The 22,047-nt window shown below is 41.2% G+C and overlaps 5 non-coding genes across 5 annotated transcripts; all 5 read left to right on the top strand.

The window, feature by feature from the left end:
- The first annotated feature begins 1,108 nt into the window (after window positions 1-1,108).
- LOC145982906 (U1 spliceosomal RNA) lies at window positions 1,109-1,271 on the top strand. The gene has a single exon (XR_014441185.1). It is a non-coding gene; the product is annotated as a U1 spliceosomal RNA (small nuclear RNA).
- A 2,530-nt stretch (window positions 1,272-3,801) lies between these two features.
- LOC145982905 (U1 spliceosomal RNA) lies at window positions 3,802-3,964 on the top strand. The gene has a single exon (XR_014441184.1). It is a non-coding gene; the product is annotated as a U1 spliceosomal RNA (small nuclear RNA).
- Window positions 3,965-6,494: 2,530 nt separating this feature from the next.
- Window positions 6,495-6,657, top strand: LOC145982904 (U1 spliceosomal RNA). The gene has a single exon (XR_014441183.1). It is a non-coding gene; the product is annotated as a U1 spliceosomal RNA (small nuclear RNA).
- A 10,004-nt stretch (window positions 6,658-16,661) lies between these two features.
- LOC145982903 (U1 spliceosomal RNA) lies at window positions 16,662-16,824 on the top strand. Its single transcript, XR_014441182.1, has one exon. It is a non-coding gene; the product is annotated as a U1 spliceosomal RNA (small nuclear RNA).
- A 2,530-nt stretch (window positions 16,825-19,354) lies between these two features.
- Window positions 19,355-19,517, top strand: LOC145982916 (U1 spliceosomal RNA). The gene has a single exon (XR_014441195.1). It is a non-coding gene; the product is annotated as a U1 spliceosomal RNA (small nuclear RNA).
- The last annotated feature ends 2,530 nt before the right edge of the window (window positions 19,518-22,047 follow it).

Raw genomic sequence — 22,047 nt, 5'->3', positions numbered from 1 at the left:
AACCTGCGCTTGAAGTGAAAAATTGTGTCTGGGAGAATGTTTAAAGAAACCGTGGAGGAGGTGTCATTTTTAGATGTGACGTGGTGAAAATGAGACATTGCATAGGAGAATTTTGTCATCCTCGCGTCCCCCCTCCCACCGAGCACTATTTGTAGCGAAGGTTCTTGATTTGACATTTTTGCATGTAATAGGCACAAGAAGAGAGATTTTTTCGTTGTCCATAAGTTTTTCAAAGTTGAAGTCGAATTTGTTGTCTGGTAGGCTAATCGGGACTGGACGTACAGTTTGGAGTGGAACCGAAAGACAGTCAAATGTGGCTCCACTTGGAGTGAGTGAATCCAATACAGCGGTAGCAGTAGGCCATCGGGAAGACCCGAGATTTGTCTTGGAGGACAAGCAACCCGAAAAGAGACCGACAAGTGCAAATTGAGATGTGATTGATAAGATGACAGGTAATTGCAACTGAAGACACATATAAGTCTATAGATATATATAGACGCGGCAGGTCTTCTCGGTACGGTACATCCCTCTCGCATTTCCTTCCTTAACGTTCCTGATAAACGACAAATTGCGTGAAGAAAACCCAAAGCATTTCTGTCGCCATCAGTCTACTTTCTTTCCTTTTTTGACGAGGAAATTTCCATTCTTTAAGACCAGACGAGTGGAACCCATCCTATTTTCGAGCGTGAATGGGAGAAGGTTGGTTTCGGACATGCAATAATCGAACTGTACGTGATCCCTGAACCAAAACGTATGTCACGTGATTGACATGACGCTGAAGGGGACAGAAATCGAGAAAGCCAGCCAGCCAGGAAGATTCGTATGTGAAAGTTGAACGTAGTGTGGAGAATGTTGGAGTAAGTAAACGTTTCTCAATAGATGGCAGCACAAGGAGTAGCTTGTTTTCCTCCCTTAAAAAGGTCGTTCAAATTTTACTTGTGAAGATAAGTTAAACATATTTATTTGTAGATATATTGTCTGTGTAAAGTGTGCATAGCAATTATAAGTTATCACTGACAAGTTGCGAAAGACTTTGAGATATGTGGAAACACTCGATGGGAGTTTGTTGAGAAGATAGAGTAGGATGTGAGAGGTTTCTGGTCGAGGCATACTTACCTGGCGTAGGGGCTACCGTGATCAGCAAGGCGGTTCCCCCGGGGTGAGGCTCTTCCATTGCACTTCGGTTGGGCTGACCCCCGCGAATATCCCAAACGTGGATATCTCGGGCGCGTAATTTTTGTTAGTAGGGACTGCGTTCGCGCCGTCCCTGAAAAATAAATGGATAACAATAAATGTACCTTTTCGTAATGTTAAGTTTGGTCGGTTTTTTGGGAGGATTGTTTCGTGATAAACTTGTTGAGAGCTGCGATCCCGTGAGGAGTTTAGTTCGCCAAGAAATTGGCTGACCCAGTCGGAAAGAACAGACCAGATGGACGATCTGTTTTCTTTCTGCCTGCCTACAAGACCCAATCAGATCAGAGAAGAAAGTTTCGGAATATTCAATAAATAATCTTTCAAGAGAGTTGACGTTGCCAACCGTCCTGATTTGGAACCTAAGGAACGGCACCTCGCTCTCGGTTTCAAATATGGAAATCGGACTGACTCCCTTTGCTTCCAGAGCCTCCCGTTCCCTTTTCGCGTGCACTGCATTCGTTCTGGACATGGCGTAGAATGTTATAAGCGCCAACATAACGTCCAAACTTCATGATGTTGGTAGTCGTCCTACATATTAGCAGAGATCTCAAACATGTTTTCGTTGCTTCGAAATTACCATTCCAATCACGAATTCCCCTGAATAAACAGTTGTCTGATTTTTAAGAATTTGTAAGATTACATATTAACGAGATACCATATTTATAATGAAAAGTATTCCGTCATGGAAACTGAACCACGTCGTTCCAGTACTGCCAGCCTCGGTGCTAGCAACAATACATCCTTTAGTAGAAAAATAAACCAATCAAATGAACTAGTTTTTCTTGCTTGTTGAATACATAATACTTATGTTTCCAAATTCAAATTGGACATTTTATGTATTAATATTGGCTTCACCTTCACCGCCCGTTGAAGGCGTGAACATTTTAAAAAGTTGTGCTGCAATACTTAGGAATGTATACCTTACATTCGAAGAGATTTGACAAATACGCTAGCTTATTTATGCTAAAAATGATCGCAAGTGACAGGATAAGAATGAGTGGTTAACGACAATTCCTCTAAATGCTACGTAAATATTGTATTTTGCATTTACGTCGCTTTCCTTTCATATTTACTAATTGCGACGACAAGGATGAATGAATTATAAGTACGTGATGAAAGGACACTCGTACGGCTCACAACAACATGCCTAGGTCAAGACTCGAACACAGGGAGCTTCAAATGATGAGTAAAATTTTTAGTAAATTCGGATGCACATTTATGTGAAAATTTCTGCTAAACCGTGTTTTTGAGTTTGTGATGTAAATATTCCAGTTTTATGCACAGATAGGTTAACTTGGACCGGACCTACAGTTTAGAGTGGGATCCGAGCCATTATGTGTCTCGACCGAGTATCGTTCCCCTGACCCCTCGATTAATAGACGATAACAGCTTTAGAGTGCGACTTGTTTGAAGCATAGCAAGCAGGCAGTGTTCCGGCACCTTTATACATGAGTTACATATGCTGTTTAGATAGAAACTTATGTTTTTGTTTTGTTTTTAACCTGCGCTTGAAGTGAAAAATTGTGTCTGGGAGAATGTTTAAAGAAACCGTGGAGGAGGTGTCATTTTTAGATGTGACGTGGTGAAAATGAGACATTGCATAGGAGAATTTTGTCATCCTCGCGTCCCCCCTCCCACCGAGCACTATTTGTAGCGAAGGTTCTTGATTTGACATTTTTGCATGTAATAGGCACAAGAAGAGAGATTTTTTCGTTGTCCATAAGTTTTTCAAAGTTGAAGTCGAATTTGTTGTCTGGTAGGCTAATCGGGACTGGACGTACAGTTTGGAGTGGAACCGAAAGACAGTCAAATGTGGCTCCACTTGGAGTGAGTGAATCCAATACAGCGGTAGCAGTAGGCCATCGGGAAGACCCGAAATTTGTCTTGGAGGACAAGCAACCCGAAAAGAGACCGACAAGTGCAAATTGAGATGTGATTGATAAGATGACAGGTAATTGCAACTGAAGACACATATAAGTCTATAGATATATATAGACGCGGCAGGTCTTCTCGGTACGGTACATCCCTCTCGCATTTCCTTCCTTAACGTTCCTGATAAACGACAAATTGCGTGAAGAAAACCCAAAGCATTTCTGTCGCCATCAGTCTACTTTCTTTCCTTTTTTGACGAGGAAATTTCCATTCTTTAAGACCAGACGAGTGGAACCCATCCTATTTTCGAGCGTGAATGGGAGAAGGATGGTTTCGGACATGCAATAATCGAACTGTACGTGATCCCTGAACCAAAACGTATGTCACGTGATTGACATGACGCTGAAGGGGACAGAAATCGAGAAAGCCAGCCAGCCAGCAAGATTCGTATGTGAAAGTTGAACGTAGTGTGGAGAATGTTGGAGTAAGTAAACGTTTCTCAATAGATGGCAGCACAAGGAGTAGCTTGTTTTCCTCCCTTAAAAAGGTCGTTCAAATTTTACTTGTGAAGATAAGTTAAACATATTTATTTGTAGATATATTGTCTGTGTAAAGTGTGCATAGCAATTATAAGTTATCACTGACAAGTTGCGAAAGACTTTGAGATATGTGGAAACACTCGATGGGAGTTTGTTGAGAAGATAGAGTAGGATGTGAGAGGTTTCTGGTCGAGGCATACTTACCTGGCGTAGGGGCTACCGTGATCAGCAAGGCGGTTCCCCCGGGGTGAGGCTCTTCCATTGCACTTCGGTTGGGCTGACCCCCGCGAATATCCCAAACGTGGATATCTCGGGCGCGTAATTTTTGTTAGTAGGGACTGCGTTCGCGCCGTCCCTGAAAAATAAATGGATAACAATAAATGTACCTTTTCGTAATGTTAAGTTCGGTCGGTTTTTTGGGAGGATTGTTTCGTGATAAACTTGTTGAGAGCTGCGATCCCGTGAGGAGTTTAGTTCGCCAAGAAATTGGCTGACCCAGTCGGAAAGAACAGACCAGATGGACGATCTGTTTTCTTTCTGCCTGCCTACAAGACCCAATCAGATCAGAGAAGAAAGTTTCGGAATATTCAATAAATAATCTTTCAAGAGAGTTGACGTTGCCAACCGTCCTGATTTGGAACCTAAGGAACGGCACCTCGGTCTCGGTTTCAAATATGGAAATCGGACTGACTCCCTTTGCTTCCAGAGCCTCCCGTTCCCTTTTCGCGTGCACTGCATTCGTTCTGGACATGGCGTAGAATGTTATAAGCGCCAACATAACGTCCAAACTTCATGATGTTGGTAGTCGTCCTACATATTAGCAGAGATCTCAAACATGTTTTCGTTGCTTCGAAATTACCATTCCAATCACGAATTCCCCTGAATAAACAGTTGTCTGATTTTTAAGAATTTGTAAGATTACATATTAACGAGATACCATATTTATAATGAAAAGTATTCCGTCATGGAAACTGAACCACGTCGTTCCAGTACTGCCAGCCTCGGTGCTAGCAACAATACATCCTTTAGTAGAAAAATAAACCAATCAAATGAACTAGTTTTTCTTGCTTGTTGAATACATAATACTTATGTTTCCAAATTCAAATTGGACATTTTATGTATTAATATTGGCTTCACCTTCACCGCCCGTTGAAGGCGTGAACATTTTAAAAAGTTGTGCTGCAATACTTAGGAATGTATACCTTACATTCGAAGAGATTTGACAAATACGCTAGCTTATTTATGCTAAAAATGATCGCAAGTGACAGGATAAGAATGAGTGGTTAACGACAATTCCTCTAAATGCTACGTAAATATTGTATTTTGCATTTACGTCGCTTTCCTTTCATATTTACTAATTGCGACGACAAGGATGAATGAATTATAAGTACGTGATGAAAGGACACTCGTACGGCTCACAACAACATGCCTAGGTCAAGACTCGAACACAGGGAGCTTCAAATGATGAGTAAAATTTTTAGTAAATTCGGATGCACATTTATGTGAAAATTTCTGCTAAACCGTGTTTTTGAGTTTGTGATGTAAATATTCCAGTTTTATGCACAGATAGGTTAACTTGGACCGGACCTACAGTTTAGAGTGGGATCCGAGCCATTATGTGTCTCGACCGAGTATCGTTCCCCTGACCCCTCGATTAATAGACGATAACAGCTTTAGAGTGCGACTTGTTTGAAGCATAGCAAGCAGGCAGTGTTCCGGCACCTTTATACATGAGTTACATATGCTGTTTAGATAGAAACTTATGTTTTTGTTTTGTTTTTAACCTGCGCTTGAAGTGAAAAATTGTGTCTGGGAGAATGTTTAAAGAAACCGTGGAGGAGGTGTCATTTTTAGATGTGACGTGGTGAAAATGAGACATTGCATAGGAGAATTTTGTCATCCTCGCGTCCCCCCTCCCACCGAGCACTATTTGTAGCGAAGGTTCTTGATTTGACATTTTTGCATGTAATAGGCACAAGAAGAGAGATTTTTTCGTTGTCCATAAGTTTTTCAAAGTTGAAGTCGAATTTGTTGTCTGGTAGGCTAATCGGGACTGGACGTACAGTTTGGAGTGGAACCGAAAGACAGTCAAATGTGGCTCCACTTGGAGTGAGTGAATCCAATACAGCGGTAGCAGTAGGCCATCGGGAAGACCCGAAATTTGTCTTGGAGGACAAGCAACCCGAAAAGAGACCGACAAGTGCAAATTGAGATGTGATTGATAAGATGACAGGTAATTGCAACTGAAGACACATATAAGTCTATAGATATATATAGACGCGGCAGGTCTTCTCGGTACGGTACATCCCTCTCGCATTTCCTTCCTTAACGTTCCTGATAAACGACAAATTGCGTGAAGAAAACCCAAAGCATTTCTGTCGCCATCAGTCTACTTTCTTTCCTTTTTTGACGAGGAAATTTCCATTATTTAAGACCAGACGAGTGGAACCCATGCTATTTTCGAGCGTGAATGGGAGAAGGTTGGTTTCGGACATGCAATAATCGAACTGTACGTGATCCCTGAACCAAAACGTATGTCACGTGATTGACATGACGCTGAAGGGGACAGAAATCGAGAAAGCCAGCCAGCCAGGAAGATTCGTATGTGAAAGTTGAACGTAGTATGGAGAATGTTGGAGTAAGTAAACGTTTCTCAATAGATGGCAGCACAAGGAGTAGCTTGTTTTCCTCCCTTAAAAAGGTCGTTCAAATTTTACTTGTGAAGATAAGTTAAACATATTTATTTGTAGATATATTGTCTGTGTAAAGTGTGCATAGCAATTATAAGTTATCACTGACAAGTTGCGAAAGACTTTGAGATATGTGGAAACACTCGATGGGAGTTTGTTGAGAAGATAGAGTAGGATGTGAGAGGTTTCTGGTCGAGGCATACTTACCTGGCGTAGGGGCTACCGTGATCAGCAAGGCGGTTCCCCCGGGGTGAGGCTCTTCCATTGCACTTCGGTTGGGCTGACCCCCGCGAATATCCCAAACGTGGATATCTCGGGCGCGTAATTTTTGTTAGTAGGGACTGCGTTCGCGCCGTCCCTGAAAAATAAATGGATAACAATAAATGTACCTTTTCGTAATGTTAAGTTCGGTCGGTTTTTTGGGAGGATTGTTTCGTGATAAACTTGTTGAGAGCTGCGATCCCGTGAGGAGTTTAGTTCGCCAAGAAATTGGCTGACCCAGTCGGAAAGGACAGACCAGATGGACGATCTGTTTTCTTTCTGCCTGCCTACAAGACCCAATCAGATCAGAGAAGAAAGTTTCGGAATATTCAATAAATAATCTTTCAAGAGAGTTGACGTTGCCAACCGTCCTGATTTGGAACCTAAGGAACGGCACCTCGGTCTCGGTTTCAAATATGGAAATCGGACTGACTCCCTTTGCTTCCAGAGCCTCCCGTTCCCTTTTCGCGTGCACTGCATTCGTTCTGGACATGGCGTAGAATGTTATAAGCGCCAACATAACGTCCAAACTTCATGATGTTGGTAGTCGTCCTACATATTAGCAGAGATCTCAAAGATGTTTTCGTTGCTTCGAAATTACCATTCCAATCACGAATTCCCCTGAATAAACAGTTGTCTGATTTTTAAGAATTTGTAAGATTACATATTAACGAGATACCATATTTATAATGAAAAGTATTCCGTCATGGAAACTGAACCACGTCGTTCCAGTACTGCCAGCCTCGGTGCTAGCAACAATACATCCTTTAGTAGAAAAATAAACCAATCAAATGAACTAGTTTTTCTTGCTTGTTGAATACATAATACTTATGTTTCCAAATTCAAATTGGACATTTTATGTATTAATATTGGCTTCACCTTCACCGCCCGTTGAAGGCGTGAACATTTTAAAAAGTTGTGCTGCAATACTTAGGAATGTATACCTTACATTCGAAGAGATTTGACAAATACGCTAGCTTATTTATGCTAAAAATGATCGCAAGTGACAGGATAAGAATGAGTGGTTAACGACAATTCCTCTAAATGCTACGTAAATATTGTATTTTGCATTTACGTCGCTTTCCTTTCATATTTACTAATTGCGACGACAAGGATGAATGAATTATAAGTACGTGATGAAAGGACACTCGTACGGCTCACAACAACATGCCTAGGTCAAGACTCGAACACAGGGAGCTTCAAATGATGAGTAAAATTTTTAGTAAATTCGGATGCACATTTATGTGAAAATTTCTGCTAAACCGTGTTTTTGAGTTTGTGATGTAAATATTCCAGTTTTATGCACAGATAGGTTAACTTGGACCGGACCTACAGTTTAGAGTGGGATCCGAGCCATTATGTGTCTCGACCGAGTATCGTTCCCCTGACCCCTCGATTAATAGACGATAACAGCTTTAGAGTGCGACTTGTTTGAAGCATAGCAAGCAGGCAGTGTTCCGGCACCTTTATACATGAGTTACATATGCTGTTTAGATAGAAACTTATGTTTTTGTTTTGTTTTTAACCTGCGCTTGAAGTGAAAAATTGTGTCTGGGAGAATGTTTAAAGAAACCGTGGAGGAGGTGTCATTTTTAGATGTGACGTGGTGAAAATGAGACATTGCATAGGAGAATTTTGTCATCCTCGCGTCCCCCCTCCCACCGAGCACTATTTGTAGCGAAGGTTCTTGATTTGACATTTTTGCATGTAATAGGCACAAGAAGAGAGATTTTTTCGTTGTCCATAAGTTTTTCAAAGTTGAAGTCGAATTTGTTGTCTGGTAGGCTAATCGGGACTGGACGTACAGTTTGGAGTGGAACCGAAAGACAGTCAAATGTGGCTCCACTTGGAGTGAGTGAATCCAATACAGCGGTAGCAGTAGGCCATCGGGAAGACCCGAAATTTGTCTTGGAGGACAAGCAACCCGAAAAGAGACCGACAAGTGCAAATTGAGATGTGATTGATAAGATGACAGGTAATTGCAACTGAAGACACATATAAGTCTATAGATATATATTGTAGAGATATGGAGACTATTAGACCGAGAAAACCTCGTCATGTTAATATTCACACTTGTTTATTTCCTGAACTTGTCCGACCAGCGAGCGATCTCAAGAATGCGCTAGCTTGTAACTTCCGTAAAACAAGGAACTGGAAAGGCAAACGCGTGGATCTAAACAGGATCTACCGCGTTTGAAAGGTTTAACAACCTTTCGACGCCTAGAATGATAAAAGCAAGCTCCTACCCGGAGCTCGCTCTCTTTTGATTCTGACACTCATCGACGCTACATGGATAGCTAGTCCGATGACTTTACAACACGTTACACTGCTAACTACGACGATGGAACACGGAGTTACCGCTGCCTAGCATGCTACAAGGCGCAAGGGATCGCTTGGCTTGGTGAACTGAGGGTCGCTGGATAGAACCTTGAAACTGTCACGATTCGGTCTGCGAGAAGCATTAGGACAAGACATCACACACATCTACCAGGTATGAACAAGCGTGAATAACCTTTTACACCAACTTTCCATATCTCTACCCTCCTACGGAGCAGGTTCAGCCATCAGATATTATTAAGCTCTACCTAAATGTTTAAATGAAACTTCCCTGTGACCTCTCAGAGCCCAGGTAAACGGGCTTACAACATGGTGGAGGTGCTTCAGGCCCTTTTTGCAATTAAGTACCCTCCTGTACGAATTGCTTTACATTAAACTAGTCTCCCTCCCCCCCTCCCTCCCACTTTGGGAGCATTTTTAAAGTAAATTTTTAGTAATTCCAACTCATACTCCCACAGTACGCTTAAGATGCGTCAGACCCAGTGACAATTATGTGTATTACCCTATGGACAACAACCCCTCTTTTTCTTTTATGCCGAGCCCCCCTTTTTCAACAAAAATCTAGTTCTTCTGCATAACATGTATTCACGCATCATTCGCACAGGAATGAGAACACTTGCTTATACTTATTTGACCAGCGATATATTAATGACATAAATAACTGTATACCCATACTTTCATTTGTTCTTTGGTCAGCACGACGAACCTTCGTTTATGAATACGTCACAGATAGCGTTGCACGAACACCTAGATTCCTCCCTCGACCAAATCATAGAGCTAATCACAGAGGTAACTTTCGGTCGAACTCACGAGGCCAGTTCAGAGGTAATAGTAACAAGAGGTTTCAACGTCGAGATCAGGCTAATCGCGACGATGCAAATACCTCAGCCTGCAGGTTTTGCGGTCGTTATAATCATGAGAGCGACAATTGCTTTTACAAGCCACAACGAGACAGTGATTTAAACTAAAATCGTCTTCGACTTGCAGGAACGAAATCGAAGATAATAGCAGATTAGATAAAGTTCCTATAATTGAGAGAAATGGCCTATACTTTATTAATAGTAGCATACAAGGGAAACAGGTAGATTTACTTATTGACGTGGGTTCCCAAATCTCAATTTATCCTTCCCACCTTCTCCCTACTGAAAGAAAAACATACAAGGTACAATCCACAATCCAAGGTGTGTCCGGATCGAAACTGAGTGTGTCTGAAATTGTAGTTCTTCCTATCATAATTGGAAAGCGTAAATATTCGCACCCATTTAGAATAGTAGATTCAACTAACGTCCCTCCGCTTTTAGGAAATGACTTTTTACGAACGCAGAGGTGCGAAATGTCGTTGAAAGACAACACAATAACTCTTTGTCATTTAGGACGTACTCCAAATTATAGTATTTTAAGATCAAAGTACAAAACTCACCAGGTGTCGCATGACATATTTACCCAAATTGAAAATGTAAATGTGTATGAGGGAAAAGCTACCCTTTCAAACACAGTTCAGTTAAGTCCACGATCCAAGACTTATATCAATTTGAACATTATCACTATAACACCTAATACCCATAAGCCTGTACTTTTTACACCATCTGCTTCCCTTATGGCCCAGCATCCAGTAGTCCTTCCCAATGCTGCAGTAAACCCGCAGTCACCTGTCATTCACATACACAACCCTACGGAAACCACAATCACTTTGGAAAGTGACACAATATTAGGCGAAATATCGACATGTGAAATTTTAACTGACGTTACTTCCGTTTGGGAACATAAAAGTGAAGATGTTGCATTTTCATACTCTTGTAATGAAAATACTACAGTAAAGCAACAACTTAGTGAAAGTCAAAAGAAATTTGACCCCTCCCTCCTCACAGTTAACCCTGATATTCCCCGAGAAGAAAGAGAAAAAATCCTAAAGCTCGCATACACGTATGCAGATATTTTTCTCTGGCCAGGGGATAAACTAACTAAAACCAATGTTTTGGAATATGATATCAAACTGACAGATGACACCCCAGTGTATGCCAAAACCTACCCTATTCCTTTTCATTACCGAGAACCCATGAAACAGGAAGTTCAGAAATTACTAGACCAAGGTGTTATAGAGCGCTGTGAAGGGAGTCCCTATCGACACCCAGTCCTATTAGTTAAGAAACCCAATGGGACTTACCGTTTTATCTCTGACCTCCGCGACCTAAACAGAATAATAGCTCCGATTTCCTTACAATCCCCAGACATAAAAACCATCATGACAGAGATGGCTGGAAAGAAATATTACTCAATTTTAGATATGTCCAGTGCATTCTTTCAGGTATCATTAACAGAGCGTTCTAAGGACATTACCGCCTTTTCTATTAACAATCTGGGTAGTTTTAGGTATGCTAGGTTATGCCAGGGATTGAAAACATCCCCCGGTGTAATGAACCGAGTAAGCGAACTTGCCCTTAGCGGAATAGACAGTTCAGAACTTTCTGTTTACACTGATGATATTATTATTTACAGTTCAAATCTCCCACACATGCTTAACATACTGGACAGAGTGTTTCAAAAGTTACGAACAGCATCCCTTAAGTTATCACCCTCTAAGTGTAGGCTAGCTTTTACCGAAGTAAAAGTCCTCGGTAACTTGGTATCTCAAAAGGGAGTTAAGATTTCAGAACACATTCTTAAAGCTATTTTGGAATATCCCACCCCTACCACCAAACGCAAGCTTCGTAGTTTTCTAGGACTTGTCAATTTCATTCGACGATTTGTGCAAGGTTTTGCAGGACCAACAGAATGTTTATTCAAGCTTCTTAAAAAGAATGTTAAGTTTCAATGGACTGATGAACACCAGAAGAGCTTCGAAACACTGAAAGAAATGATCACGTCCGCCCCTATCCTCCGCCCTTATGACCCTAAACGCCCCTCATATGTATACATTGATGCGAGCGGAATTGGCATTGGAGGAGCCTTGTTACAGCCTGATGAAGAAGGAAATTTACATCCATGTGCCTATTGTTCACGAGCCTTAACAGACACAGAGAAAAGAGCTGACACATTTTCACTCGAAATTGCAGGTGCATATTATGTTTTGAAAACTTTCAAATTTTTTCTTATGAATCAACATTTTGTGGTTCTCACAGACAACAAAGCCTTATCCTATCTTCGTTCAACTAAACACCATAGTTCTATTTTAGGAAGAAGAGCCCTTTATTTTCAGAATTTTGATTTCGAAATAAGGCATGTCAGCGCTAGTAAAAATGAACTTGCGGATGCACTCTCCCGTGCAAGTTTACCGCTTGACAAGACTAATCATGACAAGAAAGATGATGATGATGACTTATTTTTTCATCAAGTATTTCATGCACAAGCAGCAGATTTTGATATTAGTTCAGAACAACGTAAAGACCCCTATTTCAGAGACATTATTAATGTTTTAGAAAACAAAGATAAAGCTAGTGACCCTAAACTAGAAAAGCTTTCGTATTCTTATGTACTCAAAAATGGAGTCTTATACAGTACTAATAAAATCAAAACTGGTAATAGGGATAGACTTTGTATTCCTCATGCATTAAGAAATCAAGTTTTCGACCTTATTCATGCACACAAAATGAATGGAAGTCACCAAGGTGCACAAAAGACATATAATTTAATGCTTATGCGTTACTTTTTCCCCAATATGAAGAAATTTGTGTACGAGAAGGTTCGACATTGCATCCCTTGTCAGATTTCAAAGAAACCACAAGGTTCTAAGCCGCATACGCTGCAAACATTTCAACCGTTTGGCTACAACCCAAGGATCTTAGCTGACGCAGTCCTTCCTTCGAACCCCGACAATGTTTCCCAGACGAACGCACAGAGACTTGAACTCCTGACTTCCATACGTAAGACAGCACATGACAACCTGCATAAGCGTTACGAACAGCAGAAAAAGTACGCAGACAGCACTTCTAGGCAAATACAGTACTCACCAGGACAACATGTATGGATTCTAGATGCCACTCCAACTCCAGGCGTGTCAAAAGCTTTTGCGTCCTCTTATAAGTACAAAGGAACTATTCTTCGCAAAGTTAATGAGAATTCCTACGAAGTAACTTACATCGCCGGCAGGAATAAACAAAAGACTGACACTATTACTATTTCTAGACTCAAAGCCCGCTACGACTAGTGCCATGATAACCCCACTAACATTCATTAACACGCCACTCCGTTGTCACCTGCTTTAGCCTCCTCGCTCCGTACATTGCACATGCTAGCATTCCCTGATTCAGCATTTTCTCACGCTCATCGACTCCCCTCCCCCCTCTTTCCACTTCCAGTGCTCGCACTGCATTTCTTCGTTAGAACGAACTCATTTTTATTTTTAATACAACATGATTATTTTTATTTTTAACAAGACCAGGATTATAGAATGCTATCTCAATCGTCGGAACATTTATAATACATCTCTTGCCTAATAATTTATTTTTACTGATATTTTAATGTTATTTTATAATATGCGATTAAACGCATAGTAATAGTCAGAACATATCACTTAGCTGATTTGACTAATAAGTACTTAGTGTGTTTATGATTCTAACTAGCAAATATTTTTTTTTTCCCCATTTGCTGGTACATATACGCTCAAATGAAGAAAAAAGTACAAAGAAATAAAGAACGAATGAACTAAGATAGAACAAGATCAATGATTTAAAGAACAAATGAACTGCGTAGAACTTGCTTGAACTTTTGGCTTTTTGGCCATAGCAATTTTTTTTATTTACGCTTAGGTGTAACGCGAACTGCTTCTTTGAAAGCTGCAATGCACTAAATATGTTAATAAAGCATATAATAAAATAGGCAAATGTTCCCACTCTCTCCTTTAATTTTATAGTTCAAATATTGATAGCATACAACATGGTATAGCTCATATCCCATGAAATTACAACCTACTCTATTTTTCAATGAACTTTTACACAAATATATTACTTACTCTTTTTCACTTCTTTTTCAATTTTTTTTTATTAGCAGCGAATCGAAGGCGCTTAAACCTTTGTCCACAAGACACGTAAAATTCTTGCAATTGCTTTTATAAACGACATTTACACATATTACAGAAGGAAATGTCTCGTAATCACTTAGTTCGTTCTATCATCGCTGAATTCTCCTTTCTTTTCTCATTTCATTCCGGCTAAGCCGAATATTCTAACTTCCCCCCCCCCCCGTTGCGCCCCGGCGAACTTTCCTTACAACATGGAATTATTCCACCTACTCCCCCCCCCCCGTTGCCCCGGCGAACTTTTCTTCAGGTAAACCTGTTAATCATAAACAGGCCCCCTTAAAAACTCTACATCATATAAGTAATAACGCCCCTTCGCCGTCATTCACATCAGATATTACCTCCCCTCCCCCCCAAATAATTCACCAGTTTTAACTGAAAGTCCCTTTTCAATCGATTTTATAACCCGTCATCATTTATTGTAACCCTGCTCCACTACCTTTTGCTTTTTCCTAATTTTTCCCTTTTTGCGCTTGTTTCATTTTCTCATCGCCACGGATGCTACCGGACCCATGACGACCAACGGCTTGTACCATCGAGCGACAGACCTAGGCTCATCGCAGAGACCGACGACTATCTTGTGGAGTTCCAGCACCAACAAGGACCCGTTCCCGTCTGGACCCCATGGCTGATTTTTCCCTCTTCCAAGCCGCGATGCAGAACTGGAGCGCTTTACCCAGGACGTTTCTTGCCCCGAAGCGCCATCGCAAATTTGACTTCCAGACTGCCCTCCCATGACGATCTACATCGACAAGGCCCCGCCCACTGAGTGCATTGTGCTCTTGTTTCCTGACGTCATATGATGCATATGCTATTTTTCATCGGCTCAAAGTGTTCCGGTGCTCAGCTACTTCAAGTACCGTAAGGCACACGCAATTAGTGCACACGCATGTTCTTTACAGTGCCAAAGTTTGTGCCCATGGGTACTGCCCATACTCGATTAGAGATACGTCTCTTTCTTTTGTGTTTTTTTTTTTATCGTCAGCCGCACAGAACGTCCAGCCTATGGCGGCATGCAGTTTACAGAGTTGCCATAGGTAACATACCTCAAGGCTCCGCCCAGCATCGTGTATGTTCCGCCGAGTGTACTTTGAACTCAGCAAACAGTAAATACAACCGCTTGCGGTTCCCGGCGTTTCTTCACACTGTGCTGACATGTGTTTTTTTATTATTATTGTGCTGTCCTCACTCAATCAAAACTAGTTCAGTGTCACACTTATGCAATTATTTTTATCCATGCCTCAAGACTTAGTTAATTGTGCTCGTACTTTTTGAGTTTATAAGAGGCTATGACCTACAATTTTTTTTTCTCTCTACGTGTTTTTATATTTTTTTTCTCAACGGTGTTTAGTGCCACGATATGATATGACTCTTCTGGTGATTTCAATATTTTTTTTACGGTGATGTGATTCTTCTACTGATTGGTTTACTGTATTGGTTTTCTACGAGTTTTGATATGTTAATAAATATTAATTTTTAAATATAACCTACTCCGGACGAGGTAGTCGACCATCACAGAGTGGTTCGATTATTTCAACAAGGGGAATGTAGAGATATGGAGACTATTAGACCGAGAAAACCTCGTCATGTTAATATTCACACTTGTTTATTTCCTGAACTTGTCCGACCAGCGAGCGATCTCAAGAATGCGCTAGCTTGTAACTTCCGTAAAACAAGGAACTGGAAAGGCAAACGCGTGGATCTAAACAGGATCTACCGCGTTTGAAAGGTTTACCCGGAGCTCGCTCTCTTTTGATTCTGACACTCATCGACGCTACATGGATAGCTAGTCCGATGACTTTACAACACGTTACACTGCTAACTACGACGATGGAACACGGAGTTACCGCTGCCTAGCATGCTACAAGGCGCAAGGGATCGCTTGGCTTGGTGAACTGAGGGTCGCTGGATAGAACCTTGAAACTGTCACGATTCGGTCTGCGAGAAGCATTAGGACAAGACATCACACACATCTACCAGGTATGAACAAGCGTGAATAACCTTTTACACCAACTTTCCATATCTCTACCCTCCTACGGAGCAGGTTCAGCCATCAGATATTATTAAGCTCTACCTAAATGTTTAAATGAAACTTCCCTGTGACCTCTCAGAGCCCAGGTAAACGGGCTTACAACAATATAGACGCGGCAGGTCTTCTCGGTACGGTACATCCCTCTCGCATTTCCTTCCTTAACGTTCCTGATAAACGACAAATTGCGTGAAGAAAACCCAAAGCATTTCTGTCGCCATCAGTCTACTTTCTTTCCTTTTTTGACGAGGAAATTTCCATTCTTTAAGACCAGACGAGTGGAACCCATCCTATTTTCGAGCGTGAATGGGAGAAGGATGGTTTCGGACATGCAATAATCGAACTGTACGTGATCCCTGAACCAAAACGTATGTCACGTGATTGACATGACGCTGAAGGGGACAGAAATCGAGAAAGCCAGCCAGCCAGGAAGATTCGTATGTGAAAGTTGAACGTAGTGTGGAGAATGTTGGAGTAAGTAAACGTTTCTCAATAGATGGCAGCACAAGGAGTAGCTTGTTTTCCTCCCTTAAAAAGGTCGTTCATATTATACTTGTGAAGATAAGTTAAACATATTTATTTGTAGATATATTGTCTGTGTAAAGTGTGCATAGCAATTATAAGTTATCACTGACACGTTGCGAAAGACTTTGAGATATGTGGAAACTCTCGATGGGAGTTTGTTGAGAAGATAGAGTAGGATGTGAGAGGTTTCTGGTCGAGGCATACTTACCTGGCGTAGGGGCTACCGTGATCAGCAAGGCGGTTCCCCCGGGGTGAGGCTCTTCCATTGCACTTCGGTTGGGCTGACCCCCGCGAATATCCCAAACGTGGATATCTCGGGCGCGTAATTTTTGTTAGTAGGGACTGCGTTCGCGCCGTCCCTGAAAAATAAATGGATAACAATAAATGTACCTTTTCGTAATGTTAAGTTCGGTCGGTTTTTTGAGAGGATTGTTTCGTGATAAACTTGTTGAGAGCTGCGATCCCGTGAGGAGTTTAGTTCGCCAAGAAATTGACTGACCCAGTCGGAAAGGACAGACCAGATGGACGATCTGTTTTCTTTCTGCCTGCCTACAAGACCCAATCAGATCAGAGAAGAAAGTTTCGGAATATTCAATAAATAATCTTTCAAGAGAGTTGACGTTGCCAACCGTCCTGATTTGGAACCTAAGGAACGGCACCTCGCTCTCGGTTTCAAATATGGAAATCGGACTGACTCCCTTTGCTTCCAGAGCCTCCCGTTCCCTTTTCGCGTGCACTGCATTCGTTCTGGACATGGCGTAGAATGTTATAAGCGCCAACATAACGTCCAAACTTCATGATGTTGGTAGTCGTCCTACATATTAGCAGAGATCTAAAAGATGTTTTCGTTGCTTCGAAATTACCATTCCAATCACGAATTCCCCTGAATAAACAGTTGTCTGATTTTTAAGAATTTGTAAGATTACATATTAACGAGATACCATATTTATAATGAAAAGTATTCCGTCATGGAAACTGAACCACGTCGTTCCAGTACTGCCAGCCTCGGTGCTAGCAACAATACATCCTTTAGTAGAAAAATAAACCAATCAAATGAACTAGTTTTTCTTGCTTGTTGAATACATAATACTTATGTTTCCAAATTCAAATTGGACATTTTATGTATTAATATTGGCTTCACCTTCACCGCCCGTTGAAGGCGTGAACATTTTAAAAAGTTGTGCTGCAATACTTAGGAATGTATACCTTACATTCGAAGAGATTTGACAAATACGCTAGCTTATTTATGCTAAAAATGATCGCAAGTGACAGGATAAGAATGAGTGGTTAACGACAATTCCTCTAAATGCTACGTAAATATTGTATTTTGCATTTACGTCGCTTTCCTTTCATATTTACTAATTGCGACGACAAGGATGAATGAATTATAAGTACGTGATGAAAGGACACTCGTACGGCTCACAACAACATGCCTAGGTCAAGACTCGAACACAGGGAGCTTCAAATGATGGGTAAATTTTTTAGTAAATTCGGATGCACATTTATGTGAAAATTTCTGCTAAACCGTGTTTTTGAGTTTGTGATGTAAATATTCCAGTTTTATGCACAGATAGGTTAACTTGGACTGGACCTACAGTTTAGAGTGGGATCCGAGCCATTATGTGTCTCGACCGAGTATCGTTCCCCTGACCCCTCGATTAATAGACGATAACAGCTTTAGAGTGCGACTTGTTTGAAGCATAGCAAGCAGGCAGTGTTCCGGCACCTTTATACATGAGTTACATATGCTGTTTAGATAGAAACTTATGTTTTTGTTTTGTTTTTAACCTGCGCTTGAAGTGAAAAATTGTGTCTGGGAGAATGTTTAAAGAAACCGTGGAGGAGGTGTCATTTTTAGATGTGACGTGGTGAAAATGAGACATTGCATAGGAGAATTTTGTCATCCTCGTGTCCCCCCTCCCACCGAGCACTATTTGTAGCGAAGGTTCTTGATTTGACATTTTTGCATGTAATAGGCACAAGAAGAGAGATTTTTTCGTTGTCCATAAGTTTTTCAAAGTTGAAGTCGAATTTGTTGTCTGGTAGGCTTATCGGGACTTGACGTACAGTTTGGAGTGGAACCGAAAGACAGTCAAATGTGGCTCCACTTGGAGTGAGTGAATCCAATACAGCGGTAGCAGTAGGCCATCGGGAAGACCCGAGATTTGTCTTGGAGGACAAGCAACCCGAAAAGAGACCGACAAGTGCAAATTGAGATGTGATTGATAAGATGACAGGTAATTGCAACTGAAGACACATATAAGTCTATAGATATATATAGACGCGGCAGGTCTTCTCGGTACGGTACATCCCTCTCGCATTTCCTTCCTTAACGTTCCTGATAAACGACAAATTGCGTGAAGAAAACCCAAAGCATTTCTGTCGCCATCAGTCTACTTTCTTTCCATTTTTGACGAGGAAATTTCCATTCTTTAAGACCAGACGAGTGGAACCCATCCTATTTTCGAGCGTGAATGGGAGAAGGTTGGTTTCGGACATGCAATAATCGAACTGTACGTGATCCCTGAACCAAAACGTATGTCACGTGATTGACATGACGCTGAAGGGGACAGAAATCGAGAAAGCCAGCCAGCCAGGAAGATTCGTATGTGAAAGTTGAACGTAGTGTGGAGAATGTTGGAGTAAGTAAACGTTTCTCAATAGATGGCAGCACAATGAGTAGCTTGTTTTCCTCCCTTAAAAAGGTCGTTCAAATTTTACTTGTGAAGATAAGTTAAACATATTTATTTGTAGATATATTGTCTGTGTAAAGTGTGCATAGCAATTATAAGTTATCACTGACACGTTGCGAAAGACTTTGAGATATGTGGAAACACTCGATGGGAGTTTGTTGAGAAGATAGAGTAGGATGTGAGAGGTTTCTGGTCGAGGCATACTTACCTGGCGTAGGGGCTACCGTGATCAGCAAGGCGGTTCCCCCGGGGTGAGGCTCTTCCATTGCACTTCGGTTGGGCTAACCCCCGCGAATATCCCAAACGTGGATATCTCGGGCGCGTAATTTTTGTTAGTAGGGACTGCGTTCGCGCCGTCCCTGAAAAATAAATGGATAACAATAAATGTACCTTTTCGTAATGTTAAGTTCGGTCGGTTTTTTGGGAGGATTGTTTCGTGATAAACTTGTTGAGAGCTGCGATCCCGTGAGGAGTTTAGTTCGCCAAGAAATTGGCTGACCCAGTCGGAAAGGACAGACCAGATGGACGATCTGTTTTCTTTCTGCCTGCCTACAAGACCCAATCAGATCAGAGAAGAAAGTTTCGGAATATTCAATAAATAATCTTTCAAGAGAGTTGACGTTGCCAACCGTCCTGATTTGGAACCTAAGGAACGGCACCTCGCTCTCGGTTTCAAATATGGAAATCGGACTGACTCCCTTTGCTTCCAGAGCCTCCCGTTCCCTTTTCGCGTGCACTGCATTCGTTCTGGACATGGCGTAGAATGTTATAAGCGCCAACATAACGTCCAAACTTCATGATGTTGGTAGTCGTCCTACATATTAGCAGAGATCTAAAAGATGTTTTCGTTGCTTCGAAATTACCATTCCAATCACGAATTCCCCTGAATAAACAGTTGTCTGATTTTTAAGAATTTGTAAGATTACATATTAACGAGATACCATATTTATAATGAAAAGTATTCCGTCATGGAAACTGAACCACGTCGTTCCAGTACTGCCAGCCTCGGTGCTAGCAACAATACATCCTTTAGTAGAAAAATAAACCAATCAAATGAACTAGTTTTTCTTGCTTGTTGAATACATAATACTTATGTTTCCAAATTCAAATTGGACATTTTATGTATTAATATTGGCTTCACCTTCACCGCCCGTTGAAGGCGTGAACATTTTAAAAAGTTGTGCTGCAATACTTAGGAATGTATACCTTACATTCGAAGAGATTTGACAAATACGCTAGCTTATTTATGCTAAAAATGATCGCAAGTGACAGGATAAGAATGAGTGGTTAACGACAATTCCTCTAAATGCTACGTAAATATTGTATTTTGCATTTACGTCGCTTTCCTTTCATATTTACTAATTGCGACGACAAGGATGAATGAATTATAAGTACGTGATGAAAGGACACTCGTACGGCTCACAACAACATGCCTAGGTCAAGACTCGAACACAGGGAGCTTCAAATGATGGGTAAAATTTTTAGTAAATTCGGATGCACATTTATGTGAAAATTTCTGCTAAACCGTGTTTTTGAGTTTGTGATGTAAATATTCCAGTTTTATGCACAGATAGGTTAACTTGGACCGGACCTACAGTTTAGAGTGGGATCCGAGCCATTATGTGTCTCGACCGAGTATCGTTCCCCTGACCCCTCGATTAATAGACGATAACAGCTTTAGAGTGCGACTTGTTTGAAGCATAGCAAGCAGGCAGTGTTCCGGCACCTTTATACATGAGTTACATATGCTGTTTAGATAGAAGCTTATGTTTTTGTTTTGTTTTTAACCTGCGCTTGAAGTGAAAAATTGTGTCTGGGAGAATGTTTAAAGAAACCGTGGAGGAGGTGTCATTTTTAGATGTGACGTGGTGAAAATGAGACATTGCATAGGAGAATTTTGTCATCCTCGCGTCCCCCCTCCCACCGAGCACTATTTGTAGCGAAGGTTCTTGATTTGACATTTTTGCATGTAATAGGCACAAGAAGAGAGATTTTTTCGTTGTCCATAAGTTTTTCAAAGTTGAAGTCGAATTTGTTGTCTGGTAGGCTAATCGGGACTGGACGTACAGTTTGGAGTGGAACCGAAAGACAATCAAATGTGGCTCCACTTGGAGTGAGTGAATCCAATACAGGGGTAGCAGTAGGCCATCGGGAAGACCCGAGATTTGTCTTGGAGGACAAGCAACCCGAAAAGAGACCGACAAGTGCAAATTGAGATGTGATTGATAAGATGACAGGTAATTGCAACTGAAGACACATATAAGTCTATAGATATATATAGACGCGGCAGGTCTTCTCGGTACGGTACATCCCTCTCGCATTTCCTTCCTTAACGTTCCTGATAAACGACAAATTGCGTGAAGAAAACCCAAAGCATTTCTGTCGCCATCAGTCTACTTTCTTTCCTTTTTTGACGAGGAAATTTCCATTCTTTAAGACCAGACGAGTGGAACCCATCCTATTTTCGAGCGTGAATGGGAGAAGGTTGGTTTCGGACATGCAATAATCGAACTGTATGTGATCCCTGAACCAAAACGTATGTCACGTGATTGACATGACGCTGAAGGGGACAGAAATCGAGAAAGCCAGCCAGCCAGCAAGATTCGTATGTGAAAGTTGAACGTAGTGTGGAGAATGTTGGAGTAAGTAAACTTTTCTCAATAGATGGCAGCACAAGGAGTAGCTTGTTTTCCTCCCTTAAAAAGGTCGTTCAAATTTTACTTGTGAAGATAAGTTAAACATATTTATTTGTAGATATATTGTCTGTGTAAAGTGTGCATAGCAATTATAAGTTATCACTGTCAAGTTGCGAAAGACTTTGAGATATGTGGAAACACTCGATGGGAGTTTGTTGACAAGATAGAGTAGGATGTGAGAGGTTTCTGGTCGAGGC

The sequence above is a fragment of the Lepisma saccharinum genome, unplaced genomic scaffold (genome assembly GCF_977018435.1).
Source record: "Lepisma saccharinum unplaced genomic scaffold, izLepSacc3.1 HAP1_SCAFFOLD_463, whole genome shotgun sequence".
Classification (NCBI taxonomy): Eukaryota; Metazoa; Arthropoda; class Insecta; order Zygentoma; family Lepismatidae; genus Lepisma; species Lepisma saccharinum.
This window is presented reverse-complemented; position numbering and strand designations above follow the sequence as displayed.